The following is an 18,401-nucleotide window of genomic DNA, read 5'->3' as shown; positions in this document are numbered from 1 at the left end:
TGAAGAGTACACTTTTAAAACATATTGTTTTCTTTATGAATACATTGGTGCACCTTGATGTATATTCATTATTTCACTACTTTCATAAACCATCCCATGAGTAAATGTTGACAGAGCATTAGAACCAAATTAGGCTGAACGACAGTGACTACTTCCGGTAATATAAATAATTATGTTACCGAGGTTATTTTTCAAACAAAAACTCCAACAATGAAGAGTACACTTTTAAAACATATTGTTTTCTTTATGAGTACATTGATGCACCTTGATGTATAATTCATTATTTCACTATTTCTCGATCTTATTAAATAAGATGAAAGTTCGTTTAAAATGCTCGCCATATCTTCGGAAAAAACAATGCTTGCACATAACTATGGGAGGATTTCATAAACCATCCCGTGATTAAATGTTGACAGAGTATTATAACCAAATCAGTCTGAACGACAGCGACTACTTCCTGTAATATAAATAATTATGTTACCGAGGTAAAATTCAACTTTGTGTATGTGGGAGAGAACAAACACACTAGCCATACGCCCAACCCTCATGTTTTCTGCAATCATTCGATATCAGGACTACGCAACCTAACTAATATCTATTCTTTCCCATCCCGCCCCCTCAAACCCATAAAATTGTACACGGACTTAACATATTGTGTAAATAATTATGTAACCCACCTTAAAGTTGTCGTTTCTTGGTGCAATCTTTGTTTGATCAATCAATCGAAGAGCGTTGGTACCAGTGCTACAAATCTGACGGTTACGGAGAACGGTAATATCTACTTAACGTCCAGATTACTTTCCTGATATTTATCAGCCGGTTGGTGAAGATTGGGATCAAATTTTGTGATAAGTAAGCGTGTAAATCTAGCATTTAATTGATGCATTTATTGGCGGATATTTATCAAACATTATGGTACCTACTTAACATCTCTTGTTAACGTTCACCCTTGTTTTATTGCGTAACGCATTTTTCTTCTTTATAACTGTTTTGTGCAGTTGTGCAACGACACCGACATGAAACCGACCTAGTTCGACGTGATTGCTACTCTCAGACAGTCCTCGTCTCGACATACAATCATACACGACAGCATAAATCATCACAAATACCACTCAAAATATCCTGAAATGTACATTTCATGGTGTTATGTGAACAAGTGTTATTGAAATCGTATAAAATTGTTTAGAGTCCTGTACTGGCTGTTAAAATAGGTTTCTTCCCCATTCAAACTATCAAGTATTAAGGAGCCGTCAATAGTGACAGTTTCGAACCGCCCATCTTTTAAAATGCTGGCAGGACATCGCCAAACCTAAATAGCCTTCTCCGTCGTAAATGGTCTATTTGTGGGTCATGTGCGTGACGTTTTTACACCTGAAACCGATTGACCGTGAGGCCTTCTCATTTCTACAATAAAGCTGTGCATTTTACTTCTTAACAACAACGGTAACCGTCGATCCTTGCATTAACTTGTACACAATGTTTCTATCAGCGGGCTAGTGTGCTGTGTCTGAATAGGTTTATATTTAGCATATGACAAACTATTTCATTAGGTGAAAAAGAATACCTGTATGTATATTATCTCTTTAAAACTTAAAAGTCAATTGATTCTCATAATTGGATTTATTAAAAGCATAGATGTATATAAGAAAGTGTTTCTAGATGTATAAAATATTTTTAATGGAATTAATTCAATATTTCATAGGTATTGATACTACATTTCTTGAAGTAAAAGACCTTTTTTATATAAGTTGTTGATACATTAAATGTAGAAGCACGTAGTGTAAACATGATAACTCACTGCCGAACATCGGCAATATAAAGGCTTCCCAAAGCTTTTTCAGAAGATCCATGTTCTGGTTCAGTGATATTGCTAAAGGATTATTTTGATAAAAAATGTTTAAGCTTTACTTAAAAATTATTGTTGGAGACAAAAAAATGACGCATAACTTTTCTCAATTCTTAATACAAAACAGATTAAATGTATAACAGGGAGAAATTGAATTTTAAAACGTTATGATAAGATTGCTTCGAAACGGTCGAGTGGACGTGTTAAGCATTTATTTCAGATATCATTAATGGTGAAAAGGGATTAATCTTGCACTTATTCCATCAAACTAAGCATAAGGATGAACGATAAAACGTTCCATATAAGGTACAATTCAATTCACTGCAGAGTAGATTATGTGAATGGTTTTAATTGGACGAGGACAACAGCCATTGAAAACAGTCAAATATGATTCGTTTGATGTACGGTTAATATGTTCAACATATTCCAGATCACGGAGGCCTGTTCACGTTATTGAAAGCGGCAACAATGAGATAAAATAGAAATATATCCAACTTATTTTTCGAAGAAATCATAGCGAGAATAATATCAAACTACAATACATCAATCACATACATTGCTATGTGTTATTGATATATATATATGGGCTTTGACCCATATATATATATACAAACACACGTAGAGATAACATAATCAGATATAAATTGATCGAAACATAAACAATTTCATTATTTAGCTAGTACGCAAACAAATAGATATTCCCTGTAATATAATCAAGATTCAGATTACATGAGAATCATTATAAGATAAAATGCAAGAAAACAGTTCCAAACAATCGAGAAACAAGATTATCACAGGAGTTAAACACCGACGTGAGAGTATAACTGTCAGATTGTAAGCGATGTAAATATGTTTGTTTACATCATATATCAAAATTTCACTGATTCATTCTTCAATTGACATTTGTTGTTGAATAACGCTTTCAACATTTCACTTAAGCAAATACACTTTTAAAATGATACATAATACAGCTCGACTTCAACAGTATTCCAGCTCAAAGGCAATTCCGGATAATCCACTTTGAAATCAACTTGTGCTCTCTAAGATTTAACTGGAAACCAACTTCAGCTTTATAGTGTTCAATTAAGATACCGACTTCAGCTGTCTGAAAATTTACTGGGACCCCAACCTCAGACTTCTGATATTTTATTGGGACCCCAACCTCAGACTATTGATATTTTACTGTGACCCCAACCTCAGACTCCAATATTTTACTGGGACCCCAACCTCAGGCTTCTGATATTTAACTGGGACCCCAACCTCAGACTTCCGATATTTTACTGGGACCCCAACCTCAGACTTCTGATATTTAACTGGGACCCCAACCTCAGACTTCTGATATTTTACTGGGACCCCAACCTCAGACTTCTGATATTTTACTGGGACCCCATCCTACGACTTCTGAAATTTAACTGGGACCTCGACCTCAGACTTCTGATATTTACTGGGACCCCAACCTCAGACTTTTGATATTTGACTGGGACACCAACCTCAGACTTATGATATTTGACTGGGACACCAACTTCAGACTTATGATATTTGACTGGGACACCAACTTCAGACTTATGATATTTGACTGGGACCCCAACCACAGACTTATGATATTTGACTTGGACCCCAACCTCAGACTTCTCTACTTATGTCTTATAATAAATGCAGTTTATCACCGTCCTTGTTAAATAAACAATGTGTATCAGGATGTCAGATTTATAATTCTAGGTGTCCACATTAAATATCCTTAAGGATCCCTGTACCATCGCAGGCAAACACTAGAGAATTCCATTATATAGTTTTGTGTATACAATAATCTCCTTTTATCTTTGGTTTTGATTAAAAAGTAGCGCGACTGAGTCTGGAAATTTCTGTTGCCAAAAGACTCAGTTGATTAAAGCGACAGTGTTATGATATGAGGTCCAGGGTTCGAATCCCATCGTGCTTTAAACTAAAACTCTGTTGTTGATGTTTTTTTTTTTATAAAAGTTGCTAAAGTAATGTTCTCTTTTCAGAATGATTTATCAAAGCTACAGTGATGCCAGAAAAACAATTTCCGACGGATAGTTACAGTTTTTGTCAGAGGTACGGGGATCCTTAAATTCAAACAGTGTACACAATTAAACCTTTGACATGTCTTATCAGCGTGACTACTCAAGCCATATTTAGGGAGTTGAAGGTGATTAAAGTAATCTAATGAGTAAGAAGTAATAAAATGTTATAATTACTGACACATTCCCGCCTTAGTATCTATCAGCTGATATATACTTTAGTTAGTTGTATCAATAGCCCACTTACATACTGCATTAAGCGCATTTAATTCTATTTTTTGTACTAGAAATGTTCACCCTGCTTTGTAAACAGAGGTAAAATAAATGGACCAAATGTATATGTTAGTCGAATTCTCCTTAACATTTGCCGATAAGTGGCCGTGTTTATTGTCTAGTTAGTACGACACCTGTGTACCGTTTGACAGTCTGAGGGCTCTTGTAACCCGCCAGATTCGGTCTGGAGATCTTAATGGCCACGTTCCAATGAAAACCCAGACTTCCACCAGAAAAATAGTAACTGACTAGCTTAACTCTCTTAAAACAGCAGTTCTTATTCATGTAAAATCGATAAGAATTACTTGATATTTTTTAGTTAATCGTACGATGTGTTTTTGTTACAGGTATGAATACAGCGGGTTGGGTTCGAGTTATGGTTACACCAACATTAGCAGTATGCAACTGTCCTACGTCCTTTGTTAAGTTATCAAGGGGTCCAGCAATACCTGTAGAAAAGTCAGGTATACGTCGGTCTGTACATGTATTCGATATCGGGGTAGGTAAACACGTGTTAATTGATATCTGGCTAGATATACACGTGTTAATTGACTTCATTAGAAACTTTTATGTGACAATTGATGATAAAATGTCTCCACATTCTCTATGAGATTGTATCGGTAACTGGCAAGCACTTGTGTGTTGGGTAACAGGCCGCCGTTTGACATTTACAGCCTTGCCGTGACTTTTGTGATGTTACACTAACAATATTGCGGCGTGATTACCGGTCTCCACAGGTTTTATTACATACGTTTGAGATGCGTATCATGTTTGATGTTATTAGACATTTCTTCTATTTAATTGCTCTATTTTCCCCTGCGAGAAAAAAACAGGTTTACTGCGTCAGTGCTGACTTCTTCATGTTTTAAATGCAACTTTTAATTCATTTTATTTTCCATGATTCCATGGTGACATACATTGAATTCACAATCAGTGCCTACTGGGAAAACTGAATCTTCCGGTGGGTCACTGTATCATTTATGTATGTGCAATTTTGGACTACTTTATAATTTGTTGAAATTTCATATACGAATTATTTGCAAACATATCGGCAAAATCAGAAAGTCGGCGCATTTGGTAACTATTGAATGATGCAGCAATAACAAAATTGTAAACAGATTATTTTATTTTGAAATGTCATTATTTACATTGATATATGATCCGGACAAATTCAGAGCTATTATACCAAGTATGTATATAAGAAATTAAAAAACAAGCATAACAAAATGTTCTCACTTGATTTCTGGAAACTGTTCATTATTCGTAATTTAAAGTTTTGTATTGTACTCTATTGAATTGTACTAATAAGTAGGGAGTAGAGTAATAAGAAACAACTTCAGCCTTAGCCTTACCAAAGATAATATAATGGAAACGAGCATGGATTGACACGAACGGTAGTGTGCTGATCCACATATGGCGTGTGTCTGCTCATTTGTATGTATGTTTTTATGTAAGTATGTTTGTAAAGATGTAAATATAACTACATGAACTCTAAGCTGTCCCCCATCCCTCCAAAATGGAATAAGGTACAGTTTAACCGGAATTTATACACGTTTATTCATGTCATCATCAATGCTTATTCTTCCTTTTCTGAATCTATATCTATTTCAATACGTCCATGGCATGAAACCAAAAAACACAAAAACCTCAGAGTTCTATATTATCAACCTAATGAATAAACTTTGTTTCTTTACCCTGAATGACATTTAAATGATACAGAATGAAATTAACGTAATAAATATTTAAAAAGATTCTACTGGATTGCTGTATTCATACAAAAAGGAACTTATCTGAAGTAAGTTGTTGTACGTTAACGAACCGGTCCAGTGAACAGATGCGGAGATGCTACAAAGAGGAATAACTCTGACTTACTTTGCAATCCGATATCTGAATATCCATAAAGTCTATGATGTTTGCACAGGTAGGCATATGCATTTAAAAGGGAATATGAGAGAGTAAATATTTTACTGGAATGAAATAAAATCAAAGAGTCATCTTCAAAAGAGGTGCATCATGAATACTATTTGTATAAAATAAATTTGAGGCTGTAAAATTCCTCTCCGTATATAGCTATCAATTTGTCATTTTTAATCATTTGACGCTAGCCCCCCAAATATGAAAGAAAATTGCTACCAAACACGTTAACTAAATTACCCATTTACTCACTCTATACCAAACACCAATCGATAAGACGTTGTTGTCATCCTAGCTGACATGACATAAATGTCCTTTGAACATTTAAAAAATATTGATATACAGGTTTTGTATGACAGTAACTTTGCGAAAAACCCTTGTATATGAAATATATCATGTTGAAACATCAGTCACTAGCGTGCTGTCCGAGTGATTTATTCGTGATAATAGGTTAAATGTGCAAGAAATACTTTAAAGATCAAAGACATGTTCATTCATGTTCAATACTAATTTATTATTACGAAAATATTAAAAGGTTGCATTTTCCTTTCTTTGTTGATTGTACAATTACTGCATACTTTTTTCTAACAGATGATTCAATAAATATTAATATTTAACTTATACGCATGATATTTAAACAATAAGAACAGTAATGAAGGAAAGATAATTTTACCAGCAATTCCAATCAACACTTATTTCATGTAGTTTACGGATGACACTAAAGTATATAATACTGTTTAGAGTGTGTCATCGTCATTTTTCCGAAAGCCCTTCCAACAAAGAAGGTCGATGGCCAAGAATTAATGCCAGCAAAGTCATATAGTCAGTGTAACTAGTTAAGCGGTGCCTATACGGTGAGTGCGGTGACGATCTACTGCGGGTCAACACACCTGTGTTACAATGAGGCGAGTAATGTCAGTCCGTACAACCAGACAGGGCTACCACACTTTTCACAACCTGGCCATTCACATCTTCACAACAAAAGACTTGCCCTCTGAAAAAATCAATTATCTTGCTTAAAGCTTCACAGGACAAAATAAGTTCCCCTAATTATCATTTAACTCTACCGCTTTTGCAGTGGATCGGTAAATCGGAAAATAACATTATTGTGAACAGTAACCAAGTTCGTGTAGCGTATAATACGACAATTTGACAAGAGGGCATTTGAGGTGTGTTATCCAGCTTTTGTGGTGTGCATGAAAGAAACAAATATTTGATGTGTCACAGTAAGTAAAGGGGATATCTTTATCGTAAATCAATATAGAGATTTACCAATTGATAACGGTATATAAATCAAGGTGATAAAAGGAATGTTTTTACAATAGAAAGCCTTGTAGAACACTCGGCTGTTGTGGCGGTGAAGTGACAGACAACGTACAGACTTACAGGACAGGTTTTAACCAAGTATTTAGCTATTTCAATAAATGATCACCTTGGTTATTTAGATGAATATGGAATATGGTTGAATCGAATATGCAGAACTTTTACGGTCGTCATCATGAACCGAATTCCAAATAAGAGATATGTGAATATATATCAAAGTGACATGCATACTTTCAAGGATTTGAGACGGGTACCACATGCGGTGAATAAATCGCTTACTCTTTTCGGAGTACATGGTTTCGTCTCATTTTTTTCCGTGGGTTTCATTATGCGTTTTTGTTTTGTTTTCTGCTCGACATTGGGTTGTGGTTTTGTCCTTGTGTGTTGCCATTGTCTAACACAGTCTTTCTGATCGTGCTTTACATGACCGTGTATCGTTATTGGATTTACTAATGGTACAAATTGGTGATTATAAGAATTGTTAAAGTCGCCTTTATCTATATTCACAAGATGTTTTATTATGTAACTGTCATGTTAAAAAACCCAAATATATTCTAAAAGAGGTATCCTACCAACTACATTACACAGAGTGGATTTCAAACTGACGGTTGTAGATTATGATTTGTATCTTTTCTTTTTAACTCTGAAAGATATACACTAAATGTTGTCCTTGGGTAGTACCGTGTATTTGTATTTTGTAGAGTCTTAATTAACAGCCCATCAAAACAATACGTCTTTACAAACTATATTAGTGGGTAAACGAAAGAGGTGAATAGAGAGATTCTTCAAAGAAAACATCTATATAATAAGGAAAATGTCGAACCGACCTCTCTTTAATCGTGATGTTAGATAGAAATGTAAGAGAAAATAAAATAAAAAAAGGATACGAAAGTGTCACCAAAAACGTAATTCGATAAATCTAGGGCAAAATAGTAAAAAGGAAATATTAACAAGGATACACTTCTGTTTTATCGACGACGCCTGCCATATATACCTAGAATATACTTTTGGAAACCCCGTGTAGTAAGTTTGTACGCCAGCAGTTTACCTGTATCACGAAAAGCTTAGTATTCTTATCAAGGTTATACATACGGAATGAACAGCGACACATAATCAATGTAAGTTAAGGAAGATGTTACTACCAAGAAATGGATAGTTCATGATCGGAAACCGAAATGATTCTGCTGATCGTTCAGTTTATCAATAAGTTGGTCATGTTGTAAGTAAATATCGAGGAAAGCGACTGAAGTAGCAGACACTGTATTGTCCTTGATTTAAAGTTCATGACGATATATACGATCGACTTAATCAATATATATATATTTATTTTATAAAGACTTTTGTTACCAGTCTGATAAACTCTTTAGTAAATTCAGCTTCAAATGAAAACAAAAATATTCTCTGCAGACTGTTGATTTTTTTTACCGTCGAACTCAACAAATTAGCATTATTTGTCCTTACCTTTCGATTAGTCTGCCTCATAACAGCTTGTTAGTAACACAGAATACAGAAAATGAGGGAACTTATTTAAGCATAGAAACCGTGTCATGCACAAACAAGGTGATGCACCCTACATTTACGTATCACCTTTAACTGTCCTATCGTCGCAAAACCGCCGTTCTGAGAATCGTTTTAAGACGTAAATGAAACTAAATCTGGCTTTATTGGACTACTTTCCTCAAACGGACAGGAAGCAACCCTTTGATGGGGATATGGGGTAGACCTTATCATCGTTGTATAGACATTCTTTGTGTTTTCATCTGCATACCAATATGGTGATGAGGCTCATCTGGAGAGAGTCAACATGGTTGTTTACTTTCACCAAAAGGCTGCTATATTAGTTTCGTCTGATGCAACATGTGTGACATGACGTTATTTCATTTTAAGATAGCGGGTACCACGTCATAATTAAAGATACTATCATTTGAAGTTAGTTTCTAGCGTCTTTGTTCTAATAAAAGGTGATATTTGTCTTGATTGAGCATACACTAACGACGTATTAAATAAAGTTATACTTACAAAGTAATGAGGATATTTATCATAGTAATCAAAAAGAAAGAAACTATTTGAACATCAGTAAAGGATGATAAAGTCGTACATAATAGTCGATACGGAAAGACATTATAAAACACCGAGGATACAAACAAATACAAGTAATATAACACATGTGAACACCTAGAGACGAAACCGAAAGTTCCAGAGATGTGTTTACACCCAAGTAGACATTGACAAAACGACTTAAAGATAACAGAATCTATACAAAAGTCCACAGAGTTGAAACTCCTGAAAGGCTATGCTTACGTACCTTAGATTGAAGATCTACGCAAGAAAATATCAGTTACGTAATAAAATCAAGATGATAAACCCATCAAGGATTTGGAGTTTACCGATACTTATATCTTGATCTGGAGATAAAAATGAATCTTGACATGGAAATTTGTTAAGGAGGAGGATGTATTATGTTTCTGATGGGAAAAGGAAAATAAACTATGGAGAAGTTAAAGAATTTTGAGTCAGATAACAATGAAATCCAACATTAATGGCAGTTTGACAGATTAGCTCAAACATCTTAATCATTACAGACCATGTCGATCAATACATTTCAGCACTTTAATTCAGCTCTAATAACTCTTCGCAAAAAAGTGAACTAATATTTAATGCAAAAAGAAGGTTTATCAAGTATTTTGCGGTTTTTGTTCATGCTACTTCTACAGTCAGTTCCAAATTTCTATATCTTCCAAACTTAACATTAACTGCCTTTTAAACACAAAAACAACTAATCGAACCAGTGCAATGGTGCTATGTAGGATAGTCCAGCTTTTTATGCTACAAAACCCATGCTAAATAACGTCAGCTTTTATAATATCACATTTTGACAATCCTATGATCAGGTTAAAAACTCTAATATGACGTTTATCTTGATAAGCCATTTATTACGTTTGATACATCCACTCATTAATTGAAATACATTTTTGGTTATGTTATGAAAAGGCAAACATGGGGTATCCGACCACAGTACAGTTATCACTGCCAGCGATGTATGGACAACCATGTCTCAGTACATCCACCGGTCTCATTAATACATCTTAAAACTACCACGTACAATGAGTGTGAAGAAGGCCACTATAGCCTGCCAAGGTTTATCCTGCTAGAATCCGCTACAGGTGTCACTCGTCTAAACGTTAATAAATGTTAACATAAAAAATCCCCACAGTCAGAGATTTAGTACGAGTTTTATTTCATTCCAGTAATTTAATTTGAAAAGTCAGAAATTTCGACCCAGATTGCTTTGCTGTTCCTGGGAGGTGTGACGGTGAAGAGTCATTCGTTGTCACACAAGCGTATAGCCAAGATTAAATTGCCGTGTTAAGCAGCTATTGTTAAATGTATCCCGTCGGCCGATTTGTATGTATTTATTTATACATTGAAGAGAAGAACGTTGAAGTTTGCGTTTTCAATTTCACCGTAAATAAACAGCAGCAGGATAGCAAAGATATGAAATAAATTAGCTACTGTAATCTTTTGTGTTGTTTAAGCAATGTGTCACACGCAGGAATGGACGGACTGAACTGAGTACAGCACTATTTCCCGATCATGCGTAGGTTTCCTCCCCACCAAGTCTTTAAATTTCCATTCATGTATGAAAATTACATACGTGTAGAACCAAAACTCATGCCAAATCAAACAACATAGATAAAAAAGCACGTCTTCGTCTGAGGTCTATCATTTAACACAAAACTACAGTGAATATTTCATTGTTTCATGCATAAGTGAAATACAACATCCTTTCTTATCTACCATATCTTAGCTATAGAAATATACCTCGCGTACAGTTGGTCAGAAAGAAATACACTAAAAGTTAATTGTACCAGCAATCAATTTGATAAGGACGATATTTTTGTGATTTACAAAGAAGTTCACCAATCACGAAAATACAGTAATGAGATTTGATTTTCCACTGACCTAATGTAATACACTCATCAAATTTAATGCATGAAAACCTTGATTACGTCAGAAGATACATGATGCAAAGAGCAAGAGGTATTTCTGATATGAAGTTTCCACCACGCACGAAATTGTACAAAAGTCGCTGAGTACATATGTTCTATTACACCGAAAATGTTGCCGAATACATATTTCCTGATACATCATGAACAATAGCGAGTACTAATCCCCTTATACACCATGCATGACACTAAAAATATATCTTCTAATACATTATAAACAATGCGAATGCAAATTACCTAATACACCATAAATAATACCGACTATATATCTCCAAAAATCATGCCAGTTTCATATCCCGTAATACACATTAAATGACCCCGGAAACATGTGAAAGGGTAATAATTCACCATAAATCATACAAAGTTCATATCCGCTAATACACCATCAAATACCGAGTACATTGCTTCTAATACACCATCGAATACCTAGTATATTTTCTTCTAATACAACATGAAAAATACCAAAATATATCTTCTAATGCGCTATAAACGATATCGAGTACACAACCCCTAATACATCATAAATGATACTGAGTACATATATCATAAAAACCATAAATGAAACATAACACATATCTCCCCATTCATCATAAAAATATACAGTGAATATATCCATATTCACAATTTTTGCTAAGAATACGATGAAAATACTGAGCACATATCTCCCAAACTAATGATAAAAATACGATAATAATACCGAGTACATATCCTCTAAAACATAAGGAATATCGAGTACACGTCTCTGTATCAATCATTATAATATTAATGTCGATTAACAATTCATACTTCCTTAAGAAATACTTTGATTTTACTGAATACTAATTTATTTAACAAATTTTCATTATCATCCGAAAATGAAAATTGAAGGTTATTTTCACCAAGATGATAATTAAACAGCAGAATTCCAATTTTAATGATGAATGTATAAATGTCCACCAAAAATTGTATTGTCCTGTGTTTTTATTGCTTGATATTAACATTTTACATCACATTTCACTTTCAGTTTCCTATGTAGCGTTCCCGAGTGAAGCAGGAGTCAGGTTTTATGTCCACAAGAACGCGACGCAATTACCACTGAAGAGATAATATCTGCGATTTTAAATGTCGATTTCACTGGCAATAAAAGTCTAAACCGTTTACATATGAGTCTAACCACTATTTTGCAATCCCTCGCTTTATCTGATCGTAAAACCGACAAGTGAGAACCACAAAAATGTTATTTTTAACTTTCTTACAAATTTCTTTTCACTTTCTTACACTGCAGAATAAACATGGTATGGTTACCAAGAAAATAAACAAAAATTGAACCCGCATTGAACTCAAAACCTCGGTTGTACCCTATATATTTATGTCATTCCAAGTTCATCTCAAAAAAGAAATGGAAATATAATATTACAAACTAATCAAGTCCCAAACATGTTCATGATTTTAAAACACCAGATGGTTGTCACTGTGTTGTTTCTCAACTGTTCTCGAATTCTGACACTCGAGTCACCTGACCTGCGCATGGGTGCATTTAAGATACCAGGGGAGATAACATGAAAGAGAATACTCACATGAGATCTTACAACTGAAAACAATGCTTGAACAACCTTATCATCCGATCTGAACAGCCCCTATGTGAATAAGCTGTAAATTTCAATAGGGAAAATGTGTAAGGTACGTAGCCCTTCTGACGGGCATCTTTAAATCCCTATAGCACATGGATATAGAATTAAGCAACTCGATAGGTTTGTAGAAAACAACATGGGCTTGTTATCCGACTTGGGAAAATCGGACTGAGGAGTCATCCAAATCAACGACACATTTCAATATATAAAATTCAATACAATGCCTCCTCTAGATTAAAAGATATAGAACATAACATGCACATTGCTCTTGTGTGACAAAACCGAGAAACACCTGTTTCTGTCAACACAATGACAGGTGTGATTTCTGGTAATGAATCGTGTTTTAAACTTGGAAGTGGTACAGTGTACCAGATCAACTTTGAATTAAATAAACATATCACGCTAAATATGCAATGCGGTGCCAATTCCTAGATCTGGGGCACTCATTATCTAATCATTATAAGTTCTTTGCACCAAATCATATAATAAGATATATTTGTAGGTAACAATAACTCAAATATTTATCGCAAAGTCCTATCATCGTAATAAAAGATCTGTTTTCGAAAATAAACGGTTTTGTCCAAAATATTTTTTTTAACTAGTCATTAGCTGCCAAATTACTCGAAAATACTGTCATTGATAACAACTAATAAAGAATATAAAAAACAAAAATTCTCTGTGTTATTGCGACATTCCTTTTGAATTGAAAGCCTCGATAACAATCACAGGCAGGATTGGTAGAGAATTGATAACAGTCAATGAATGGGTGGTCTAGAAATACAACCGTATTGCGATACATACATAATTAAAAGGTAAAGTCGGGCGATAACGATCTCCGCTGATATCTTACGTACCATTGTCAATCAAACATAACACACTATGTGGTCGACCTTCAGCTTAATGGTGTAATACATGTTGTTCACTGCAAATTAGTTTTATGAAAAAATAAGATGATTCTGATTTCATGTCGAGATAATTTTCGCAAAAGTTAATAAATAATTATAATGTCATTCTAGTTGAACACTGTATGCGATATGACACTCGATTGTTGTTGTAAGGAAACAACGTTCAGCCAGAGGGGGTTTACCTATCCTGATACCCACTAGTATCTACATAAGGACCGGGATTAGTCATCGGGTCAGTATGCCAGGAACCATGTTAGTGTCCTTATATGTGGGTTTTAATAAATGTAATAAATGAAGGTCCCTTTACACACACTATAATATGGAGAAGATACCATTACACACAATATAACGTATGGAAGGTTCCTTTACACACAATATAACGTATGGAAGGTTCCTTTACACACAATATACCGTATGGAAGGTTCCTACACACACAATATTTCAATTTCAACAAATTTTATTTCATTTAGAAAAAGGATTGAACAACAGGCATAGTCTATATTAGTTCTCTCTCCTTTACACACAATATAACGTATGGAAGGTTCCTTCACACACAATATAACGTATGGGAGATTCCTTCACACACAATATAATGCATGGGAGATTCCTTCACACACAAGATAACGTATGGAAGGTTCCTTCAGACACAATATAATGTATGGAAGGTTCATTCACACACAATATAACGTATGGAAGGTTCCTTCACACACAATATAACGTATGGAAGGTTCATTCACACACAATATAGTATGGAAAAGGTACCGTTACACACAATATAACGTATGCAAGGTTCCTTTATACACAATACAAAATGAAGAAGGTCATTTACACACAACATGACGAGAAGAAGGTTCATTTACACACAATATAACGTATAGAAGGATCATTTACACACAATATAATGTGAAAAATGTTCCTTCACACACAATATATCGTGTAGGAGGTTTCTTTACACACAGTTTATTAATAATAAGGTTAACACACAACCTAACGTTTAGAAGGTTTACACACAATGTAACGTGTGCAATGTGTATTTATACAGGCATATTGTGTAGAAGGTTTCCTATACACACGGTACAGCGCATGAAATGTATATTAATACAAATATAACATGTATAATGTTACACTTAATATAACATATGGAAGTTACAGTTACACACATAACTCTTTTGATATGCAATTAGCAGCAGTAAAATTCCCACTGAGATGTTAATTTTCTGAACAACCCTATTATAAATACACGAATCTTATTGATAACACTCAGTTACAAAGTACTTTTGATGGAACATAATTTAATATCCCAAGTCACACAAATGAAATCGGATTTTTGAAAGACAAATTTCTTCCATTACATCTTTTCAAGAATTCTGAGAAGCGAATTATAAAGGTTTTTTTTTTACAAAATGATATGCAATATTAAACAACTTATGGGTGTACAAATGTATTATATTCACCGAATTTCACCACAGCACACAGTACTACATAAATAGGACGTATAGGTGTTATCTTCTGAAGGATGAAATACATACAGTAATATACATAACGTGACAAAAACTTCTAACGGTTTTAGTGAGGAGGTTTTTTAATATAACTGATACGTAAAAACGCCCAATTATTGTCTGGTGAACACATTTTGCTATGACATTGTATTAGGTTTCAATGAAATATTACACGCTCTAATAAATATGATATGGTTTTTACATCATCACTGTTGTATATCTAGTACTGAATAATCTACATTCTGCTTTAATTTACGGCTAAAACCATCCTTATATAATCACTAAATTCAAACGCATTTAAAAAGTAACTATACTTTCTATTGAAAAGAAACTAGACAAGTTAAAACATAAATATAAACATGATAAAATCGAAACTCAAAAATCGAAAACGACAAAACAATGAGAGAAAAAAAGTTCGTCTACCCTACTAAACCTCCGAGACGAAATCAGGGACCAAAGAATTAATCCATATTTGGTGACGTCATAGCGTTTTTCTGTTCGATCACGTGATTTCTAAAACATATTGAAAAAAATGTTTCTAACGGTTTAGGAGGCATATCAGCCAAAGAACTGAAAATACTTTTCAAAGTAGCAACACTAAAGTTTTAAGTTAGCATGCATCGAAAATGTAAAATATTTTACATTGTTAGTATACTAACTGGAAAACACTTACCATGTGATTTGTTTTTGAAGTAAAAGATTTGCATTCAAGTAATGACCTATCTTCCAAATCAAATAGTCCATATGCAAGCATGTATATTTTTCAATGTTCATTCACCGAATAAACTGTTCACAGTGACAGTAAGATCACAGATAAGCAATTCGAGTGACAAGCTTATTCTACCTGAAATCTCAGCTAACATAATGACAATTCGAATCATTGTTCAAGCTTTAAAATAATTGTCAGCCTTTTAGCGATCCTACAATGAGATACCCCTGGTACAGTCGTTAACTTAGGACGATTTCTCCTTGATGAGGCAGGTGCCTACTATAAAATCCTTCAGTGCCGATGACAAGGTGTGAAATACACAAATAAATAGCCTACTCATCAATGTTGGTGATAATAGGGGAGACTACACCACTATTACTCACGTTCTGAATTATCTAGGGCCAATTTCAACGTAGGAACTGAACTAAGTCAGGAATGAGACTTATTTTGGTGTGATATTATCCAATAAAACTAGGAAAAAAATTATCTCAAAATTGTTTGTTGTCGAGTGTTTTTGAGCTTGGTTTAAGTTATAATGGATTTTCAAAATCATGGTTAATCTTATCAATACAGTGTATTATAATTGTAATAGTCAAACCATTCAATACAGTGTAATATACTACTAATTGTAATAGTTACATTTTTCAGTAGATTATCGGAATTATAATAGTTAAACTATGCAATACAATGTATTATAATTGTAACAGTTAAACTATTTAACACAATGTATTATAATTGTAACAGTTAAACTATTCAACACAATGTATTATAATTGTAACAGTTAAACTATTCAACACAATGTATTATAATTGTAAACTGATAAACTCTTCAGTACACGGTATGATAATTGTAACACATAAACATTGCCGCACAATGTATTGTAATGTTTCCTGTTACTGTTAAATAATACCAAATCAAACTTGAATACACATAGCTCTACTGAAACGCCTATTAATGTCACTTACCTCTTAATGAGATTCTTCCACCATTCAAAAAAATTATCTTGTTGAATTATATCTGTGATATGTTTATATGATGGTAAAACAAATACGATTTGAAGGCAGTTAGCCCTACAGATAATGGATGCTTAAGATTGTTTTTTCCTAGATATTTTAAATAACTCTGAGAACTTGTGCAGCTGCATCACACCGGCATACCTGAAGCATGGTCAACTGTGTCCTTAAACGTATTATATAACAGGGCCATTATATATATAGTAGTAACATTAACAGGGAAATGAATCTCTCAATCACCCATGGTGGATAAATACACATCTTTTCACTCATTACTCTTAAATCATATTTGAACCAATTCATGTTGTCATCAACTAATAGTACCACCAAGACACATTTAAAATATACTATTGAACATAAAAGGAATAAGGACCTATTTTTGGAGAAATTATATTTTTCTGCCGTGCAAGTTCAAGCATATAATGCTTAAGTCAACCATATTAAACAAGTTCTACTTATAGTACTTACTACGTTACATCAGTGCAGCATACTACCTTTCCATCGTCGTTAGTTAAGACGTACTGCAGTAATATACGGATATCGGGTGGCTATTATATAGATATGGTATATCACCAGGGCAGGTGCACGGTAAGAGCTACTCAAGTCCGTGATGGATACCCCCTACCAAAGGATGACACAAGCGTCAAGAGTGGGTCAAATACCCGTCGAGACCTCGGATAGAGAACGCATGGGAGGAGACATTACAAATACTTGTACATATAGTGTGATTAGGTTTGATACGTTAGTATGAAATAAAGTAAATCTATTTCGTAAATGAGAAAATGCATGCAGCCTATTCTTAAAGAGGGGGAATTACATGAATGATCCAAGAGGGGCGGAGATCCCGTGTCAGTCGTGACACACAGAGGTGTTGATAAGTTCATAGGAATGATGGCATGTCGTCACGAGAGCCACAGAGGACGTATACCTCACGAGCGCGTTTGGTATGATTATCAGACCACCCAAGGCAAACCCAAACGCCCTGCTGTGACAAAATGGACGAAGATGGTTGATACAGATGAACTAAGGTGGATGCCTCTAGAAGGGGTAGCTCACATACTCGGCTTGGCTGATACCTGAGAACGAGGACGATGGATTCGTTCCAGGTCCACTTCCACTTGGACATGTTTACAAACTGTTCTAGAGATGCATTGGGAGTTCAAAAAGGCCGATTTCTGACGAAAGATCAAGGTCTTCCACAACTTTAACGAGGCCAAAGTGTTCACTGTTTTTGCATGCTCATAAACTATGCGAAAAGTG

At 34.4% G+C, this 18,401-nt stretch overlaps 1 protein-coding gene across 1 annotated transcript in view; it reads right to left on the bottom strand.

The window, feature by feature from the left end:
• Positions 1 to 17,657, bottom strand: part of LOC110459370 (sonic hedgehog protein A-like) — an 82,273-nt gene extending 64,616 nt beyond the window's left edge. The window contains exon 1 of the mRNA XM_021511591.1: positions 17,610 to 17,657. The gene's annotated coding sequence lies outside the window, so the exon portion shown is untranslated. The remainder of the gene's footprint in view (positions 1 to 17,609) is intronic.
• Between the last annotated feature and the right edge of the window lie 744 nt (positions 17,658 to 18,401).

The sequence above is a fragment of the Mizuhopecten yessoensis genome, unplaced genomic scaffold (assembly GCF_002113885.1).
Source record: "Mizuhopecten yessoensis strain PY_sf001 unplaced genomic scaffold, ASM211388v2 scaffold10045, whole genome shotgun sequence".
Lineage (NCBI taxonomy): Eukaryota > Metazoa > Mollusca > Bivalvia > Pectinida > Pectinidae > Mizuhopecten > Mizuhopecten yessoensis.
Note: the sequence above shows the minus strand (reverse complement) of the source record. Positions and strands in the feature narration are given on the sequence as shown.